The sequence below is a fragment of the Xenopus laevis genome, chromosome 8S (assembly GCF_017654675.1).
Source record: "Xenopus laevis strain J_2021 chromosome 8S, Xenopus_laevis_v10.1, whole genome shotgun sequence".
NCBI classification, from domain to species: Eukaryota; Metazoa; Chordata; class Amphibia; order Anura; family Pipidae; genus Xenopus; species Xenopus laevis.
Window position 1 is genome coordinate 19,199,680 of NC_054386.1, and position 20,203 is coordinate 19,219,882.

Below are 20,203 nucleotides of genomic sequence, written 5' to 3' on the forward strand. Positions count from 1 at the left end.
CAAACAGTAGAAAACCAAGCAAGGTGAATGTCTTTCTCTAGGCTTGAACTGTATAAAATGCAGATAGTCCCATATGGATTCTATAAAAACCTCCAATTATGTCAACAATTGTTTTTTTTACAGATGCTCCTGGCCAATGTGGAATCATGTTTAATACTCAGCAATTGCCTTCACACCTTCACATGGATGTCATACAGCACACAAATAATATAAAGGATAGGTGCAGGTGTATCCATGTGCAAGCACTGTGTAAGGGTACAAGTACACGAGCGACTTTAAGGCGATTCCAGCGAATTCGACGCGGTGCGAGAGAAAATAAGGTAAGAAATACAAATGTCGGATGGTGTCGCAGCGTTCATCCAAAGCGTCACGACTGTCGGATGCAGGCGCAGCGTGCAACGTCTCCTTCTGACATTCGTGTTGCATCAGGTGAATGATGCGACATGAGGCCTGCGTTTGGCGCACTGCGTCGGATCCACTGGAATCACGCTGAAGACGCTCCTGTAGTTGAAACCATAAAAAAAAAAACACATCAATTAGGTACTTAAAGGAGAAATAAAACCTAAAAATTAATATGGTTAAAAATGCCATATTTAATATACTGAATTTATTGTACCAGCCTAAAGTTTCAGCTTGTCAATAGCAGCAATGATCCAGGACTTCAAACTTGTCACAGGGGGTCACCATCTTGGAAAGTGTCTGTGATACTCACATGCTCAGTGGGCTCTGATTGGCTGTTGAGAAGCTAAGCTTAGGGCTCGTCACTAATTATCCAGCAGAAAATGAGGTTTGTCTGTAATATAAGCTGAAGCTACAGGGCTGATTATTAAATTCTGAAGCTAATTGTACTGGTTTCTGTGCTGCCATGTAGCAATTATCTGTATTAATTACTAATCAGCTTTATATTGTGACATTTCTATTCTGTATATACAGTATATTGTAAATGGGGCCCTAAGCTCAGTAAGTGACAGCAGCACAGAGCATGTGCAGTGAATCAGCAGAAAAGAAGATGGGGAGCTACTGGGGCATCTTTGGAGTCACAGATCATCCCTGCTAAAGGGCTGTGGTTGCCTTGAGCTGGTACAGAAGCCCTACACATAATGTACAACATTTCTAGCCTATTGTTTTACTTAGGCTTTAGTTCTCCTTTAATTCATCCTTATCATGCTAGAGAGATAGGAGATCTATCAGGTCACCTAGCTCCATTCCTGTTTTGACACATACGACCATCAAACTGGGCACCGTAGTAATCAGTTTGAATTAGTTTGTACACAGTCAATTACAGTAAAAAATAGCCCAATCAGTGGCTCGTGAGCAACATGTCGCTCAGCAACCCCTTTGGATGTTGCTCTCAGTGGCCTCAAAGCAGGTGCTTGTTTTTGAATTCCGGGCTTGAAACAAGTTTTGGTTGTATAAAAAACAGGTGTACTGCCAAACGGAGCCTCCTGTAGTCTGCCAGTCCACATAGGGGCAACCAAATAGCCAATCACAGCCCTCCAACTCCAACATTTGAATGTGGTTGATGGGTAAAAAAGGTTGGGGGCTCCTGGTCTATGTAATGTCCAGTCTACTTTCCACAGAGCAGACTGGAAATTCCCTAGACCAACATAAGGGTACTCTGAAGTGGTGGAGCAGCTTGTGTGTATTTATCAATAGAAATACTCTAACAACTTATCAGCTCAAGATCTCCAATAACATGGCAAAGGATGAAATGCTGATCATCTCTTCCAATAAAGCCAATAGAAATACCTAAAAGCTTTAAAGCTTCTTGACACCGGCATGCTAGTGACTTGACTAACCATAGCTTTAGGACAGTGATCCCGAACCAGTAGCTCGTGAGCAACATGTTGCTCTCCAACCCCTTGGATGTTGCTCCCAGTGGCCTCAAAGCAGGAGCTTATTTTTGAATTCCAGGCTTTTAAGCAAGTTTTAATTGCAGAAAAAATAGGTGCACTGCCAAACAGAACCTCAATGTAGGTTGACAATCCACATAGGGGCTACTAAACAGCCAATCACAGCCCTTATTTGGCACTCTTTTGGGAACATTTTTCATGCTAGTGTTGCTCCCCAACTCCTTTTTAATTCTGAATGTTGCTCATTGGTTCAAGAGGTTGGGGATCCCTGCTTTAGGGAGTGCTTGCTAAATATATAAACATATATTGTACTAGATGCTATTATAACAAGCAACTTTCCAATATGGATTTTAAATTCTTTTGAACTAGTTTGCCCTGTTCACATTTGTACATTTGCGAAAGGTGCAAAAGATGAAAGGCTCAGTAATGTAATGTGTAAAGTCTGATTCAAATAGTTATTTTAGAAGATGCTAGTTATTTCTTGTTTATTATGCCGCACTTTGATGGCTGCTTTGCTGAAAACCCCCAAATCTATTTCAGCAGCATTAGGAATCATTCTTTGGTCGTTGAAGCTTAAAAACCCGACGGAAGCGCGGATGCAAATAGGAAGTAAGTGGAAATCGGCAAAATGAGAGAAACAGATCAGGATAAATCATTCTGAAATGCAGAGATTGTTTATAATTGTGCAAATGTGGTGTTTGCAGTAACCATCAAAGGAAAATCCACGGAGGACCATAAATGTTAACATAGTGTGCTAATCAGTGTCATTTAGCCGGCTGCTAGCTTTGAAGTCCTAGTATCCAGGTGGGGAATAGCTGGCTGTGAAGATTGGCGTTTAATGAGAATATTGTATTTACGCTATAAATATATTGCAGGAAAAAAATATTTCAGCATGCAGTTTTAATACACATTATACAAAAGAGCAAAGTGCTCCAAAACGAGGAGAATCAGTAACTGCATTTCTTAAAATGAAAGTGCTGTGTCCGGGTCTGTGCAGTGTTTCTTATGGACAGTATTGTCTATCTGGTGGTCAAACAGTTAAAATCAGAGTTTCAGGGATTTTGTTACAAAAAAAAAAGACATACATATTCAAAAGCTCTGATTTTCATATCTGCGCATACTAAGATTGTTGCCTGCTTATGCATGATGATATCCAGGCTAAGTGTAAATAATCCCTTATGCTTAACATCTCAGATCAGCAGTTTCTTGCCTACACCTGCTTGGCCTACACTGGACAACTGTGTTTGATTGGATTGGGTCTGCTATAAATGCAGAGGGGGAGGGGAGAGATGGGAAATTGAAAATGATCATCAAAACTGTCTTGGGCAAAAGAATAATGTGGCATCTCTCCAGATCTACTTGAATATTACCAAATGGGTGTTTTTCTAGAAAAAAACTAGTTTTCCAAATGGCGTGTGGTCTGCAGAATAATTTACTCTTCACCAAAGGAGTTGTTTACTATTTTTAGGGCAGGGTGCAAAAAACAGGGGCATTCAGCCATGTTTTTTGTGCTGTACCCAGCAGGTTGAAAAATTACTGCAGGCCTTTAGTTTCCAAAATGGAGCCCAAAGACTGTTCTTTATTCCACGAATGCAGGACTGTTTCCAGCAATGCTGTATTGATATGGTTTGGAGTGAGACACATAGTCATCCACATAATCGTATAAAAAGGATTTTCAGTGGCGAATGCAATAATAGTTGGGGTTGACTTACCCGGAAAAAAGAGGGGGTCCAGGTGCTTAAGCTCCAGACCTTCAGCTTGGGGAGGCAATTTAATGCAAATAGGAAAATAATAAAGGGCTGGCACATACCAGACCACACTCCACAATTATTTTAGTAAAAAAAAAAAAAAAAAAGGATTTTCATTGTAGCAAAAACATCACAGCAAAAGCCTTATGCGTTAATCATAGGCCTATGATTAAGTGCCCCCAAAACTTCTAAGTTCCAAAAACGCTGGCGTCTTTTCCTTTTTTTCAGGCTGCAAAAGTCCTAAAAAAATATGTAACCGGTTTCCCCCCATACATTTTCTAACATATGAACATTATTTTACAGTGGGCTCATGTGAAGGGCATTATAACAACTCTATTGACTTAATTAAGTTTCCCTGGACATGTCTAGTTATCAGTGTCAATGTAATGTATTAGATGCAACATGTAACAGAAAAAGGTCCATTCAACTTTAAATTTTCCACCGTATGCAAATTAGCTTGAGCGCAAGACCTCTTAATAAATTTGCGCTAGGCAGAATTGAATGCTAGCGCATTTTCGCTTTGATTTGCTCGCATTGCTGAAGTAAATTCGCCAGCGTCCATCGGCCATGGACGAAACTTTGCATTTCAGTAGATTAGCGTTATCCCAGTGAGTTTTCGCCTGGAAAAGTGTTGCGATGGATGCGAAGCCGTCAATGGTGAATTTTCACCACTTAGTAAGTTTACCACTTGGTTTCCACTGATTGGTTACCAAGCAGTAACCAATCAGTGACTTGAGAGGGGGGCCACATGAGTCGTAACTGTTGCTTTTGAATCTGACCTGCATATTATCGTAGGAAGAAAGTTTATGTACAATAATCGGTGCATGTGTGCAATACTGGTCGTCTCGCTGATTCTGCAGGATTGTATATTTTGATCGGACACCTTAGAACAGGGTTCCCCAACCTTTAGAAGCCGTGAGCAACATTCAGAAGTAAAAGTAGTTGGGGAGCAACACTAGCATGAAAAATGTTCCTGGGTGCCAAAATAAGGGCTGTGATTGGCCATTTAGTAGCCCCTATGTGGATTGTAAACCTACATTGAGACTCTGTTTGGCAGTACATCTGGTTTTTATGCAACTAAAACTTGCCTCCAAGCCTGGAATTGAAAAATTAGCACCTGCTTTAAGGCCACTGGGAGCAACATCCAAGGGTTTGGAGAGCAACATGTTGCTCGCGAGCTACTGGTTGGGGATCACTGCCTTAGAAGATGCCAGAACATCGTAACGTTAATGCTGAATCATCGGATAGAGCTAAAGAATTCTTTATTTTTTTTTTTTTCTACCTGCATATCTGACAATACAGCTTTTAACGTTAGTAGATTGAATGAAAGATTTCTCACGACCGATGAACGCGGGAAAGATTGTAATTGTAGCATGTATGGCCACCTTAAGAGTTTAATGCCAACGTTTTTTTGTCCAATCAAAAGGATGCCCAAATCCTGACTTGGGATCTGGATTTATTAAAAAAATGCAACTGACAACCTCCAAGAAAAATTGATAAGATATAGGGCACATAGCAGATCTGAAAACAGGACAATAAAAAGTCTTGCTTTTCTGTATCAGATGGACCTTGGTCTTTCTTCTCTTCTTCCTTTATCTTTTTGTTCTTCACTTTTGTTTTGTTTTTCTGCATTTTTTAAAAAGTAATAAATGAAACTAAGGAAACAAAAGAGGGACATACTGTACTATATATGCATACTTGGTATACATGGGTAATAGTAATATGAAGGCATATAAAAAAAACTAGCAAACTGAATCAACATTTTTTAAATTAAGAATACAACTTCACATCTCACTCTTCCAGCATCAGCGCTGCAAAATATGTTGGCGCTTTAAAAATACATAATATTAATATTATTACACATACTGGCACAAGTTTGCAAAAACTTATTACACAGGAGGAAAAATTGCTCACTCTGTGTATTTTTAGTACATTTACCCAATAGATTTCCAATGAATTAATGCTCAATAGCCTTTATTTAAGAAATGTAGGGTGGAAATATCCTAATGCTAAAAAGCTAAAAAGACTCGATGTAGTGTCCGAATCCTGAGCACATTATTTGTTGAGATATACAAGAATTTGATGTAAAATGTTAGCAGCATAGAGATGAAAGTAAGGAACCTCCGTGTATCAGGCTGGCTGCAGTAACCTCCACTCGTATTCAGTGAAGTTAGATAAATCCCTTATTTCAGATCTTAGAGTGACACCTGCAGCTGAAAAAGAGTCTCACGATGAGAAAACTATGTTAAATAGTTTTTTCCTAAACAGTAAATTAAAATAGTAGCAGTAAACACACATTGGCTCCCTGGTATTTGATGTTTGGGGAAGTGACCCCATTTCTTAGAAGGGGGAAAAAGATTACCATTTAGCATCTAAATAAATGGCATATCCATCTCTCAGTAAAATAACGTGTGTTTTCTGATAGCTCACCTTGGCCCCTGAATCTCTGAAACAGAGAACATGGTTATGAATTTAGAGTAAATTTAGAGTCACACTCAGATGCTGGAAAATAGGGAGTCACACTCAGAAGTTGGAAGATGCAGAACAACAATGTACAGAACAGTTCTCTTGGCTTAGTACCATAAAGCGGAGCAAACATGGTAAGATTGGTTTGTATGTTAATGTTGCCAAACAAGCAGATCATTACAACATTTAGCCACCAAACTCATTGGTCATCTCAGGACGATCTGATCATTTGGCCTCTTGGCTACTAATCAGAACATATTCAGGAACCAGTTGAGAGAAGAGCACATTAATGTACCAATGCTATCTTCCCTGATGGCATTTAATAACCTGCCTATTTAATATCTGGCTGGTTTTCATCCAGATAGTGATCAGGCAAGACCTCCCATCAGTGGTGTAACTATAGAGAAAGCAGACCCTGCAGTTGCGGGGGGCCATGAGGGAAGGATTTTTAGGACATCGTCAGGGGAAATTGTTATCCTGCATGCGCTGTCCTAAGCCAGAGGAATGCAATATAGCAAGCTTTTTTACTTGCCCATCCTCAAAGGCAGATGTCACACCTCGCTCCTCAGCCATCAGCTCTTGCTCCTCAATCCTTAGGGTGCACATATTCAGCCCTGCGCCCTGATAGTTACTTGTTCTCTGCGCTTTTTTTTTTTTTTTTTAACCTTCCGGTTTTTTTTTTCCATGTGATGCCATTTCTTTTAGCCAATAGGCGTTCCTGAGGAGCAAGAGCTGACGGCTGAGGAGGGAGAATCGAGGACCCAGGACTGATGGCTGAGTAGGGAGGAGTAAGAGCTGATGGCTTAGGAGGGAGGAGTAAGAGCCGACAGCTGAGGAGGGAGGGGCGAGGAACCAGGACTGATGGCTGAGTAAGGAGGAGTAAGAGCTGATGGCCGAGAAGGGAGGAGTGAGGAGTAAGAGCAGTGTCGGACTGGGATGCCAGGGGCCCACCAGAAAACCTTAGGTTGAGGGCCCACTTTCCAAACTATTATACTTCTTCTCCTCACTCAACCTCTTTATTCTCCTAGTCTTTTTTCTCTACATACTATAATCTAATCTACCATTATAAAACCTCTTTGTTCCCATAAAGAAATATGAAAAAGACCATGAAATAGGCCAAATGGTTAGAGGCAAAAGGCCCACTGACACCTGAGCCCAGCGGGAGTTTTCCTGGTATCCAGGTGGGCCAGTCCGACACTGAGTAAGAGCTGAAGGCTGAGGAGTGAGAAGTAAGAGCTGATGGCGGAGGAGGGAGGAGTAAGGGCTGACGGCTGAGGAGGGAGGAGCGAGTACCCAGGATGGGGTTATGACGTCTGCCTTTGAGGATGGGTGAATGAAAAAGCAGGCGATGTCGCATTCCTCTGGCATAGGAGATCGCATACAGTACAGCGATTTTGCCTGAGGATGTCCTAAAATATGATTGCAGGGTCTCCCTGCTCACTCCTCCTCCTTACTCTCTCTGCTTCACACAATGAAGGCGTGTCCGGGGGGGAAGTGCCCCCCCCCTTGCCCCTATGTGCAGACGCCCATGCACCGGTCCCCTCTGAATATTTCTTTGCATGGGGGGCCTGGTGCACTCTAGTTACACCACTGCCTCCCATGGCCATTTACACAGCCAATAAGCTTCCAATGTGATCTGAGTTTTTTTTTTTAGCTTGTATATTAACAGCTTTACTGCATTCAGTGTAGACTCTTAAAAAGTAACTGTGCTTTACTGTACAAAAGATAATTTGCCCAGTTTTAGTAAATAAATTCAAATGAGTATGGCAGCTGGAGCAAATGCATGATTTACTCGTCAATGTTGGTTTGGCAGCAGAACTGCTCTCTGTTTTTATAGGCTGCAACATACCCTGATGGAGACACGAGTGATAGCAGCAATTATAAAATACCAAAATCAGTCACTAGAAAGCATTAGTTTGCCAATTATATTAGTAGGTCTTCTGTAGCTCTGCTTTCCTTATATATGAAAGATTATTTTGCAGATCTCAATTCCTTGCAGCAGATCATTTCGAGATCGCAGATCATCTTTATGGCGTAATTAATACTCAATTTCCTATTAGTATCTGCAAACAGTGGTGGTTTAACACTACTTTAGGCCCCTAGGCTACAGTTTCCACAGGGGTCTGCCGGACCCACCGACCCCCTGCCCCTTTCCACAGGGCCCCCCCCAGCTGCTGCTGGACCTGGTTAGGTGCCATGCTGCCCCCCCCCATGCATGGCCGGTACCGGCTTTCTCGCTGGGAGAAGATTAATAAGGCACGTGTCTATGTGTGCTCAGGCTCAACATGCTGCATCTGCCTCTGCGCGTGGCGATGACATCACTGGCGCTTGCCAATTCCCCAAAGCCATACTCGCGTCTTGCTACCTTGCCTAATCCTCTATAAGCCAGCCAGAAAGTAGGTACCGCCTGTGCAGGAGGGCCCCAGAAGCAGTTTAAAAAGGTTTGTTTTAAACAAAATAAAAACAAATTGAAAAAGCCCCATGGGCCCCTAGGCAATAGCCTAGGTATTAATCCGCCCCATACAAAACTAAAGCTAGATGAAGTACCTAAAGATCTAATTAGATTTTTGACCACCCAACCGATGGACCCAGTCAGATCAGTAATGACACCGTATGGGCCTTTGCAGAGATGTAAGCTACAGACTGCATGTTTTAGAGTCCTGCAGTGGGTCGGGTACCCGCTGGTTACCTGCAAAAAAGCAGGTAACCTGCGTGTTGACGTTTTCGGTGTAGACGCGGTTCTGCGGGTAGGGTTGCAGGTCTTCTCAATATATATATCTTGGAAAAGGGATTATTTGGACCAAAATAAGTATAAGGACAAATCAAGCAAGACTGGCATTAAAGCTACAAATATGAATAATTTATAGACTTCAGAGAATTCATATTTATGGTTTTCACACATGAGAACTCACCTTTGATCTAATTATTTTTGTTACAAATATGGGCAGTTTTAGCAGGGGTCCGTTAACCTGTCTGTATGGGGTTTTTGTAATGCGAAAATTCAATAGGAATAATAAAAGACACAGAGGCCTTTTATGTTTTTGATTTAACACTTTTCAAGAATACATTATAGGCAACGTATTGACTAGTAAGGGTTTTTAGAAATTATTGCTTTTGATTTTGTGTCTGACTTGATTATGTAACCATTAATTGGCTCCTGATATATTACCATATTATGTATGTGATAGAGACCTTAGATTGTAAAATCCACTGGGGCAAAGACTGATAATCTCGGATATAATCTCCATGAAGGGCTGGGGAATATGTTAGTACTGTAGAAATAAAGGATAAAAATGTGTGACAGTAATACAACTTAGTTTTGGCATGGATGATATGGATTCAAAAATAGCTAAATGAATATAACCAATTGTGATGGTAAATATAAGCATGGAGACGTGAAAGCTGCAGACTGGAGAAATACTGTACATGGAAGACAAAAATGTCCCACCTGCACAAGAATAATATAAATAAGTAGCACAAACTATAGGAGATGAAGGTAAAATAACTATTGCTGAAAGCTTGCTTATTGGGTCATCTCAATTCAGGAGCCCCAGAAAGTGGAGATTTGGCTGGATAGTTAATTGTATGCAAAGTAAAAGCAATTCAAAACAATGACCATAGCATAAATAACAATACATTTATATACAGTCCAATACTAATGTATTATTACTATTAACAAGTACTTATAAAACACAAACATAAGGGCAGATTTATTAAGGGTAGAATTGAAAATTTTAATTTTCTCATTTTTTTTATGGTCAAAACTGTCAAATTCGACTAGGGAATTATCCAAACTCCATTCAAGTTTTTAAAAAAATTTAAATTAGATTTTTCAGATTCATCATACTCCGGCCCTTTAAAAATTCAAATGCGACTATTCGCAGTGGCGGAACTACCGGGGGTGCGAACGGGCCAGGGCCCGCACCCCCTCAGGGCCCCCCCGGCAGGCCATGCGCCACTGAAAATGCGGCCGTACGGAGGGGGCGGGGCCCGGCTGCGAGTCACGCACCAGGGCCCGCCCCCCTCTAGTGACGCTATTCGCCACCTAAAACCTGCCAAATTGTGATATTAGTCAATGGTTGACGTCCAGGGATCAATATGGAGATGTTTGCAGCCTTCTTTTCAGAGAAAAAACTTGAATCGAGTTTGATCCAATTCGAATCAAATTCAAAAACCCGAGTTTTCGGGTCATTTCAATTAGATTTTTTTAAATAAATCTCCCTAAGTCGAATTTTGGATTCATTCGAATTTAAGGGAGATTTAAAAAAAAAAAAACACCCATGAATTCGAAATTTGACCCTTGATAAATGTGCCTCCGTGTGCTGCGCTATACAGTAAATGGGTGCATACATGAAACATACTAGAAAACATACAAAATAACCATTGCAAAATAACCAATGTTTTATCTTCATTGACTCAGTCCTACCTTGTGACACATTCAGAAAAACTGATTTGTGGATAAGATAGTGAGAAGGGAAGTAATAGAAAAACACTGACATAAGCTAAAAAGTACGGTTTAAAGAAACAGTTTTCACTTGCATTATAAAAAAGCATGACAACCCATTGAATATGTTTTTTTAAGCCATTAATAACATTTGATGAGCCTTATTTAGGAAAAATACCCCTTATTTTTTTTGGGGGGTTCAAAAGGGATGTTTGTTTTTTTATTGTTTGTAAAAATGATTTATACATCAACATTTTTCCTAATGATATGTATTATAACAAAAAATAAATTAACATAGCATCCTTGAGTATTTAGGGTAAGCGTGTATATATGGGTGCCTCAGTGACAGCTGGTGGCACCTTAAGGGCAGAAACACATGCGAAAATTCGGGGAGATTTAGTCGCCCGACGAAAAATCGCCTCTTCTTTGGGCGACTAATCTCACTGAAAAGTCTTCTCACTGGCCAGAATCTAAATCGCCGGTGGCATGGCATTTGAATTGAGTTTTCCAAAGTCGCCCGAGGTTGAAACTTCAGGTGACTTTGGAAAACGAAGCACTCCGAGTGCCATCCTGCTGGCGATTTAGATTCTAGCCGGCGGTATGGTAGTTCTGGGAGATTACTCGCCCGCAGAAGAGGTGATTTGTCACCGGGTGACTAAATCTCCCCGAATCTTTGCATGTGGATACTACGTAAGCTTTATCAGAAAGGTCTATATAAATACACCAGTAAACCATCAAAGTAATGCTGCTCTGAGTCCTCTGTCAAAAGAAACACAGCATTTCTTTCCTTCTATTGTGTACACATGGGCTTCTGTATCAGACTTCCTGTTTTCATCTTAAACCTCCAGGGCTAGGGCTTGAGCATGCTCAGTTTGCTCCTCTCCCCCTCCCTATTGTAATCTGAGCTCAGAGCTATGAGCAAGCAGGGAGAGACTCAGGAAGTGATGTCAAAAGCTAGTATGGCAGTTGCTATCCTAAACAAACAGAGACAGTGTCTAATGCGGTTTACTCAGGTATAGAGAAGAATTCTAAAGAATAAAAATGGTGTTCTACCTTACACTGTTGTGGCTAGTCTATTGGCAATAAACTGCCTTGGTAGCTTTCCTTCTCCTTTAACCTTTTTTAAAGTTAAGCTAGGCAGGCAGGGTGACAAAAATAAGGGGTTAACTCAACTGTCCTGAAAATAAGGCACGCAAACACAAGTCTCTCTCATATATATATATATATATATATATATATGTTCTATTATCCGGAAACCTGTTATCCAGAAAGCTCCCTATTGACTCCATTTTTAGCCAACAATCCAAATTTTTCAAAATGATTTCCCTTTTCTCTGTAATAATAAAACAGTACCTTATACTTGACCCAAACTAAGATATAATTAATCCTTATTAAAAGCAAAACCAGCCTATTGGGTTTATTTAATATTTACATGATTTTCTAGGATCCCCCAGTTGTAAAATATGAGGATATTAGAAGTTACCTCAGAGTTTCATGAACTGTATAAAAACACTCGGCATTCAGCCTCGTGTTTTTATATGGTCATGAAACTCCTCGGTAACTTATAATATCCTTATATTTTACAAGAGGGGGTACTTTATTCACCATATATCCATCTATCTCCATCCATCTCCATCTATCTATTTGATACTATGCAACAATAAAATTACCAAGTTTTTTAAAGGGAGTGCTGGTCTGAAGATAATTGATATATATATATGTGTATGTATATAAAAACCCTTAAGCGTTACACGTGAAAATATGTTTTTAAGTCCAACCAAATGATTTTTTACAAAAGTAAAGTTGCCATGTTGTGCATCTTTAGAAAACTTCCAAGGTTCTCCTGCCTGTCCTATTTACAATTAAACTGTAATGGAATTGTTTCATAGAAAACACGAAAAGGATGGCACACAATGTGAGTTTTGCAAGAAAAGCAGAGCGGATTGTTTTTAAAGACCCTTTAAGAGACAATCCATTTTTATGAGCAATGTTACAGACCCACTTTTAGTATTTGATGAAAGAAAGAAAGGTAAAATTGATTTTTCTGTCCTTAACCTTCAACTGGTGAACGGAGTCTTTCCCTTTCCAGCTCTCAGATGTGGTCTCTCTGCAGTATGCAAATCCCTTTATGTTGAGCATGTCTGAGTGAACAAAAAGATTTCTTTGTAAAGTTCCTTCAGTGTTTTCTTGATTCCCAGCTCAGTGGCAGATGTGCTTAATGGCGCATAGACAAGGCACATTCCCTAATCCCTAAATGAACTTCTCTCGAAATATATACAGGATGAGCTTTATAGACTCCACTTTTACTACTAGACTATTAAGTCTTCTAGAAATGAATCGTTTAAGCGGACGGGGAAACAAAAAAAAAAGATAAAATAAAGTGGAATTCACAACTAAACACCTGTTTCTAAAAGTTAAAAGAGGGTAAGTAAAAGCAATGGCAGCCTCGTCTTATTGATATTACTTTGGGCCTGAAATGTAGAAACGTTGTGCGTCTCTCGCTAAAGCTTTTCATTTCTGTTTTACGGATTACACGAGAGACGTAAAATGTAATGATCCCACATTAAAGCAGTAAGGGTCTGGGTAGTGGAACACTAGGAAGATAATGTTTATTATTGTACGTGGAGGATAAAGCGCATGCTGATTCTGCTATGGACAAGAATAAGCCTTATGTTCATGGCTGACACAGGGGGCCCAGTATGAGTGGTCACGCCTTTTGCTTCATGATTAAAGGAGAAGGAAAGTCTTTTTATACTTGGGGATGCCAAAAGTTAGACACCCCAAAGTGATTGTATTTACTTACCTATCGGTAGAAAACTGCACCAGCCTGGGGTTCTTCCAGCGAGCAGCACAGAGAGATTGGCTTCCATCTTCTTCTTTCTTCTCGCAGTTGCACGCGCGCGGTAGAGCGAAAAGCCGAACTTCTACGAAAAAGCCGGCTATTTAGTTCTACTGCACATGTGTCTGCCCCTGGAAATTTGAAGAGCGACGACGTGAAGAAGACTTACTAAAATATTTTTGTATTTATATATTAATGTTTGTCTATGGTACATGTATTACTCTGTAATTGGGTATGCAATCCCTTTTAATCGATAATAGACCTTGTATGTCTTTCCCTCCCCCTATTTGCTTATTGCTGTTTGGCCCTTTAAATACTCACCCATTGTTGTAAGTGTCCAAGCCTATGATTAAGTGTCATAGTGACACGAAACGCGTTAGGCTAGACATGATTGTTTAAATAAAGATACAGGTATTACCTGTAGACCTATTATCCAGAACGCTCGGGACCTGGGGTTTTCCAGATTATGGATCTTTCCATCATTTGGGTCTTCATACCTTAAGTCTACTAGAAAATCATGTAAACATTAAATAAACCCAATAGGCTGGCTTTGCCTCCGATAAGGCTTAATTATATCTTAGTTGTGATCAAGTACAAGCTACAGTTTTATTATTACAGAGAAAAAGGAAATCGTTTTTAAAATTTCGAATTATTTGGATAAAATGGAGTCTATGAGAGATGGCCTTTCCGTAATTCGGAGCATTCTGGATATCGGATTTCTGGATAACGGATCCCATATCTGTATTTTCACTTATTGATTTTTGGTCTGATCTACTGTATATGTGGCTTACTAGAGTGCCATGAACCAATTTTTGCTTGACTGTACATGAGTTGTCCGCTTGCTTGGGCTGAGGACCTGGGGCAGGAGCACCTGGGCCACTACTCTACTTTGGTGAGTTACTCTACAATGTTTGGTTATGTTTTATGCTTAAATGCGTTTGGTTTGGATAACTTTTGGCACCCCAAGTATAAATGACTTTGCTTCTCCTTTAAGTCCACTACTTTTGCTTAGCAAACTCTGACAAACAGTAGAGCATGTAAAGTAACTTTCAGTTTGCACAGACTAAGGTCCTCCTGAACTTACATACATACAGTACATACATACATACATACATACAAGTCATATGGCTATAATGGCCCAAACTGCTCAGTGTCTGAATATGGGAATGTATAAACAGTTTTAAAATCTTAAAAAAGGTTGATTCCAGTACAGGTACAGGACCCGTTATCCAGAATGTTCAGGGTTTTCCAGATAAGGGATTTTTCCATAATTTGGATCACCAAACTTTAAGATTTATCAAGGGTCGACTTGAACTTTCTAATTTTTAAATTCGAAATTCAAGTTTATTTTAGTATAATTTGACTAGGGAATTGTCCAAATTCGATTTGAGTTTAAAAAAAATTCTAATTTTGAAATTCATCATGTACTGTCTCTTTAAGAATTCAAATTCAACTATTCGCCATATATGCCGAATTGGTGTTTTAGCCTATGGGGGACCTCCTACAACCAATCTGGAGTCATTTGGTGAACTTTTGAAAATCCTTTTTTTTTTTTTTTTAAAACTCAAATTGAATTCGATTCAAATTTGATTGGTGTTTGTGCTCTGGGCCAATACATGCTTCTGGAACCAAGGCATTTGCATGAATTCTATGGGGTAAATTTACTAAGCGACGTAAATTCACCAGCGATGGCTTCGCAACCATCACAACACTTCGCTCAGGCTAATTTGCATACGACGGGGAATTATAAAGTTGAATGGACGTATATGTTGCAGCAAATACATTACATTACACAAGTCCAGGGAACCTTAATAAAGAAAATAGAGTTGTTATAATGCCCTACACATGAGCCCACTGTATAGTTAATATTCCATATGTTAGAAAATGTAGGGGGGAACCTGGTTACCCAAAAAAAAATTTCAAGGACTTTTGCAGGCTATCACTCTGAAAAAAGGAAAATACGCAAGCGTTTTTTTGGACTTAGAAACTTTTTCCACTAAAATATGATGTAAGTAACAGAAGAATGAGAAGATCTATGTACTTCAATGCACTTCGCCTGGTCTGAGCTGGCAAAGGCAAGTCTGGGCGAAAGAGGTAACGTTCATTAAAATCTGCATTTTAGTGAATATAGTGCGTAGTAAAAAATTCGCCTGGCGATAAGAGTGCGAATGACCACTAGCATCTGTCTCTTTCGCTAGCGAAGCTACACCTGCGCCCATTAGTAAATCGCCAAAGTGAATGAAAGCGGTAACGCGGTTAAATCGCTGCCAGCGTTAGTCACTTTGCCCTTTAGTAAATCTGCCCCCATGCATGAAGGAATGAGGCTACAATGTGCAATATCCATGGAAAATTCTCAACCCCAAATAAAGCACAGCGACATACACACCCATTATAGTACAGTGCTATAAGGAATACGGAAATCCTAACAAAAGAGGGAAAGGTTTTGTATTAGGATTAAAGTGTGAAAATATACCCCATAAGAATGTACAGGTTGCATTTTATGGGGACGACTTATCAAGATTCAAATTAGAATTTTTGCCACAATTACAATTTTTTTTCACTAAAACAAATTTAAATTATATTTTCAAAAACTCGAATGCCTGGTATCAAAGGGGTTGTTCACCTTTGAGTTATATTTTATTATGATATAGAGAGTGATATACTGAGACAATTTGCTATTGGTTTAAATTTTTATTATTTTGGAGTTATTTAGCATTTTATTCAGCAGCTCTACATTTTGCAATTTCAGCCATCTGGTTGCTAGGGTCCAGATTACCCTAGCAACCATGCATTGATTTGAATAAGAGACTGGAATATGAACAGGAAAGGCCTGAATAGAAAGATGAGTAATAAAATATAGCAATAACAATACATTTGTAGCCTTAAAGCTAATTCGGGTTTTAGATGGTGTCAGTGACCCCCATTTGAAAACTGGAAAGAGTCAGAAAAAAAAGGCAAATAATTAAAAAACTATAAAAAATAAATAATTAGGACCAATTGAAAAGTTGCTTAGAAATAGCCATTCTATAACATACTAAAAGTTAACTTAAAGGTGAACCACCGATTTAAGTAAAAAAATAAATAAATAAAAAAAAATGGGAGTTGTCCTAGGCAAAATGTAAGCTATTTTTTAAATTCGAGTTTTGAAGTTTTAATTCGAATTTTTGTGTTTTTACACTCACAAATTCAAGTTTTTTAATCTTATAAACTCAAATCAAATTTAGGGATTTTTTTTCACAATTGTATCAATTGAGTTTTTTTCAATTCAGATTTTTTCATAAATAGGCAAACTTTCGAGTTTTTTTTAAAATTGTGAGTTTATTCAAAGTAGGGAAAAACTCTAAACTCAAAGTTACAGAATGGCAATCCTTTGAGGGGTTCTTCACTTATTTTGTATTTTATTATGGTGTAGTTTTGTAGTTTCATTGTAATATAATAACATTCAACTTATAGTATAAAAGGGAAAACTTTGGGACCTGTATACTTAGTTTAGGAGCCCTAAGCATTTAACACAACCAAAAGGATTCAGCTTAAAAATCAGTTAAAACCAGGTCCATTTTTTCCAGAAATAATTTGTGGAGGCTACTTGGACAGGGCATATCCAGGCTCAAGCAGTAGATTTATATTGGGATTAGGAATTCCTTGATTAAAACCACAGTTAAAAGATACTAGAGGAACTGCCAGTTGCTAGACGTGAATATGTAATGAAAAGAAAAGGTTTTATTCTTGGCTGGAGCTTTTCTACCAGCACTTCTGCCATCAAAAGGTGCCAAAGACAAATACATTCAATTTCACACAATATGTTACAAAAAAAAAAAAAAACCCCCAGAGCCTTGGTTTATCACACGAATGTATCCTAAAGTTCTGCGCATATCTGTGCAATACATGTAAGAATCTAGACAACACATGGCCAGAATCAGCTGGAAAGAGTAGATAAAACAGCAGTGACATATGGAGTGAAGCTAGAGGATGCTCTATGAACACTGCCGTTCCTTGATGGTGGCTGAAAACAATCAGACAGACCTATGGCTGGAACACTAAACGCCTCCGTCCATCTGGGAATCTTTTATTCCAACCCTGTTGTATCAAGATTAGATTTCTCCTTTTTTTCCCTTTTTTTATGGACTTATAGGGGCAAATTCACTAACGTGCGGAAATTCGACGGCTTCGCTTACATCGCCACGTGAAAATTCGCCAGGACAACGCTAAATTCACTAAAATGCGAAGTTGCGTCCAGGGCGGCGGACGGCGAAGTTTCACTAGCTTTAAATCGGCAAGCATATCGAACTTGTGCTAGCGCTGGCTAATTTGCATACGGCGGGAAGTTAAATTTCAATGGACGTATATGTTGAAGCAAATACATTACACAAGCCCGGGGAACCTTAATAAAATAAAGTTGTTATATTGCCCTACACATGAGCCCAGTGTATAGTTTATGTGCCATATGTTAAGAAATGTAAGGGGTAAGTCGGTTACCCTAAAGAAAAAAATACGATCTTTTGCAGCCTATCACCCTGAAAAACTGAAAAGTCACCGGTGTTTTTTGGGACTTAGAAAAATGTTCACATTTTTTTTTTGAGGAAGTCCCATCTACTCTATTGTACTTCGCCTGGTCTGAGGTGGCGAAGGCAAGTCTGGCGCAAGAGGTAACGTTCATTAATATCCGCCTCTTAGTGAATTTGCATAGTTATGTCCATTCGCCAGAGCGCAAATTCGCCTGGCGTTGAGTGCGAAGTAGCGCAACAGTCTCCTTCGCTAGCGAATTTTCACCAGCGTTAATCACTTCGCCCTTTAGTATATTTGCCCCATAGTTCCCAAATATATTACAAGCGAGTGTGTGTAAATACAATGGTCTAAACATCCACAGGCAGGTGGGAGATAGTTGGAATCCGGCTATTCCTCTAGCTGTTGGTGTAGGTTGCTGAACTGAGGTTACCCAGGATGTAGAAAGAATTGGCCCTGACAAAGTCATATTCATTCATCTGAAAGCTTTGCATCAATAGACATAGTAGAGGCTGCCGTTCCTCATGCTCCTAACAGTCTTGGCACAGTGACCAGGCACTGTCTGAACTCTGCTGGATGCTGTGTTCTTGGCTGGGAAAACAGGGCATGCCCTCTGTCACTCATGGAGAGCAGCCCTCTCCCAACTGTCTCTTTTCAACAACTTTATCATCAATCTCACTGTTAACAGCTTCACTGCAGACGGAAACTGCAAAACACGGAGCAGCGCCTGTGCCAAGTTTCTGGAAAACACAAGGAGCCCTAGAATGGGAAAGTTACTGAGCTAGAGAGGAGGATCTGCAGCTAATAAGGGTGAAAAATTAAAAAACCTGTTTTTCACTTTCTGTTTTCCGAAGCTGTATCAGAATATTCCTTTTCCACTCTCTCTCTCTGCAGCCCGAGGCCTTAATTTAAGAACAATCTAGAAGTCCAGCTGATTCTGAAAAATCAATTTTAAAATTCTAAAACTTCCCCCTAATCCATTCCGCAGCCAAACTCATTTTGAAAAATCATATTAGTCAAGGGTACATGATCTAATAAACCATTCAGCTTTAATAATTCAAGGTTTTTTTATGCACAAACCATATATATATTTTATATATATATATATTTTTTTTTTTTAAATGCCTTAGGACTTTATGTTATTGGCAAAAAAACCATCATGCAATATTGAGATAATTGGTTCCAACCAACCTGAACAAATCTGTACACTAAAAACAAACAATAGTTTGAGCAATTGGTTGATCTATTCTAATTCATTAACTCTAATTCCATCCTCCTGAGGAAAACAAACACACGCACCTTCAAGCAGTGCCCCCCATCATAGCGTAGACCCTGCAGCCTGCCCCTGGTACAGACACACACCAAAGGGCAGATTTATCAAGGGTCGAAGTGAAAATTCAAAGTAAAAAAATTAGACTAGGAATAGTCCAAATTCAATTTGAAAATGTGTACAGTCTCTTTTAAAATTCGACTTTGACCATTCTAAAATGAATTGCTGTTTTAGCCTATGGGGGACTGCCTAGAAACTATTTGGAGTCAATTGGTGGACTTTGAAAAAAACTTTTTTTTTTTTAAAAAAAAAAAATCGAATTTGATCTTACTTCGATTCGATCTTATTTCGATTCGAACGATCGAATACAGCCTATTCAACCACAAAAAACCCTTAAAATTTTTAGTTGGTCTTTTTTTATTTGAATTTCAAAGTTATGCGAGTTCATATGTCACCACTTCCCATAGTAGTCTATAGGAGACGTTCTGCCTCACAGGCACAAAAGCTTGGTTAAAGGAGAACTAAACCCCTTATTCATAAAAACCCTACCCTACCTAGTCCCCCCCCAGTCTAGGTGTAAACTCCGGTAATAGCCCCTAAGTCTTTACTTACCTCTCTTTAAAGATTCAGCACAGCGGATCTCACGGGGACCATCTTCAGCGCTTCTGTAATCTGGTAATCGGGGAGATTAATCGCCCCGAAGAGATTTGTCGCTGGGCGACTAATCTCCCCGAATCTGAGCGTGTCTCTGCCCTTATAGGTAATGTGTTGCTACACTCATTTTACTGCTTAATATTCTGACTCAATCATCACAGAAGGGATCAGATCTGGCAGATTATGTCAAATGTGGCGATTTACAGATAATCTAATTGTTTTATAAATGCACCACACCTCGGCTATTAGCAAAGACTAGGTCACCAGTGGGCTAAAAGCCTGTTAACTCACTGAGATCATCTTGAAGTCCCCAGGACATCTCATAGGAGTCTTATGCCAAACACATTCTGATAAAAAATATTACGTTGTTTGCAAACATATATGGATTGATGTTGGGTAAGTAGACTAGAAAGTTAGCAGGTTAGT